Source organism: Triticum aestivum, chromosome 6B (assembly GCF_018294505.1).
Source record: "Triticum aestivum cultivar Chinese Spring chromosome 6B, IWGSC CS RefSeq v2.1, whole genome shotgun sequence".
NCBI classification, from domain to species: domain Eukaryota; kingdom Viridiplantae; phylum Streptophyta; class Magnoliopsida; order Poales; family Poaceae; genus Triticum; species Triticum aestivum.
In genome coordinates, this window is record NC_057810.1 from 593,643,327 (window position 1) to 593,645,519 (window position 2,193).

A 2,193-nucleotide genomic window follows, 5' to 3' on the forward strand; every position below is an offset into this window, starting at 1 on the left:
TTCTATGGCTCTTTGTGAGGGTTTTTCTAACTTCACCATTGTGTTCCTATGGTTGTTAATTTAGGTGTATGGTTCATGCATTGCCATTTTGAGCGACACATGGTGTGGGGGATGGAGACCGTGTTTATTGTGAAGAACGGCAAGGCAGAAGAAGCTAAGATCATGCCACCACCTCCAAATATGCCAAAGTGCTGATGGAGTCCATTATCTCCTATAGAACGAGACAAGAAGTTAAAATGCCACCACTAAAGAAATAGTTTACCTAATACCTTTATTCAAATTAACTAACAGTTTTCAACCCAAAGACACTTAATTAGAGAAAATGAGGCGAATCACCCTTAGATATTTGGCCATTTGTTGGAGTGAGTGTTAATTCCCACCCACTTTGGTATGACCCGAACAATCCACACGACCGTCTGTGTTGTGTCATGTGTGTGTGTGTGTGTGTGTGAACACATCCATCTTGTACCCTTAGAGAAATTCCAATTAACACGTGCATTGTTTGATTGAACCAACTTTTACCTCCTTATATGATCAAGTTCCAACAATTACCTTGAGATGTGTTGGATTTGCTCCACCAACTTAGACATTTTTTATTCGATTGCTTTTGAAATGCCACAACAGATTCAGAATCAAGATATTTGCCAGGATGTAGTCCTTTGTTGTAGCATTTTCGGAAACAAAATTGGGTCGACTGTCGGAACGTATATGGCGTACGCCCAACTCCGTCTTGGGCTAAGAGCATCTGCAGCCGTTCGGCCCCCCACAGGGCAACGAAAAAGAGCGGCATGAGGGCGAACCGACGCTAGATTGGTCCCTGGGGTTCGGTTCGCTCCCAGTCACAGGCCCACGATCGCCACGGGTTCGGCGAAGTTCGTTTCAATTTTGTGCAAACTCGACGACTTTTGCATGAACTCGGCCATACTTCGTCGAAATTTGTATAAAAACTTAAAAACATGCATGAACTACGCCCCTAATAACTTAAAAATGAACTAAAAAGCCTAGCCGTGTCTACATGCCGAGAAGCCTGTAGAAGCTGGTGTAGTCGCCGTCGCCGCCGTCATCGTCGCCGCGCGCCTCACCTACGGCGTCCCTGCTGCAGCCCTCGCCGGGGTCGCCGACACGTGGTGGGGCGCTTGACGGTCCAGCCTCGCCCTCGTCGTCGCTGTCGATGACGATAACGCCGCCCTCCTCGGCGCGGCGACGGGCCTGGGTCTCCAGGTACGCCCGACGCTGGCGGCGCACCTGCTCACGGATGTAGTCCTCCTTCGCCCATTTGAGGGCGGACTCATCGTCGGGGGCCACCATGCCGGCGTGCTCCGGCTTCACGGGGAGCATGTCTGGCTCGGGCTTCGGCCAGACCAGGCGGAGGGAGCGCCTCATCGGTGACGTCGCAGGCTAGGGCTTGTTGATGACGAGGGCGCCGCTGCGAGAGCGACGCCTGAGCGGTGTCCCCTCCGGCTCGGGCTTGACGGGGCGGAGGGCCGGCGAGCCAGAGCCCAACGACGAGGACGACCCTGGCTCCATTCGCCGCGGCATCCAGGAACTGCTGCGGCGGCGAGAGAAGGAGGGTCGCGTCAGGTACTCCAGTCGCGGCACATTACCGGTCTCGATGTGGTCGAGGACGGCGTCGAGTGTGCGGCCGGGGACGCCCCACCACTCGCGCCATCCTTCAGAGTTGAGGTGGCCGCAGGGGATGATGCCGTTGACGGAGGTGATCTGCTCCTCGCAGCGGCGCTTGAAGTACAGCGTCCACAGCGTTTCGCTGTCGGGCGCGTACCTCGGCTCGTTCTGCTGCTCCTCCGTCAGCGAGGAGTGGATGCGGGCGATCTCCGCCCGCCGTGCCGCCCCTTCGAGTACCGGCGGCATCGGGACGCCGGCGGCGCTCAGTCTCCACGCCCCCGGCACGCGCATGTCGGGTGGCGCCGGGTACTCGGCCTTGTACAGAAGGCGCGCCTCCGGCTCCTGGAGGTGCTGGCGGCCGAAGCCATTCGCCGCTGCGCCGTCGCCTGGGTATCTCTCCGCCATGGTTTCGCTCGTGGATGATTTTTCATATAAAAAACTTTTTCATCCGAGTTAGTATGCAAAATTTATGCCCATTTTTACAAATTCTCGCGAGATTTTGCAAATGAAGTCAAAATTCATATTTGCAAATTTTCCCAACAACTAGGCCACATATCACATGGGAAACTT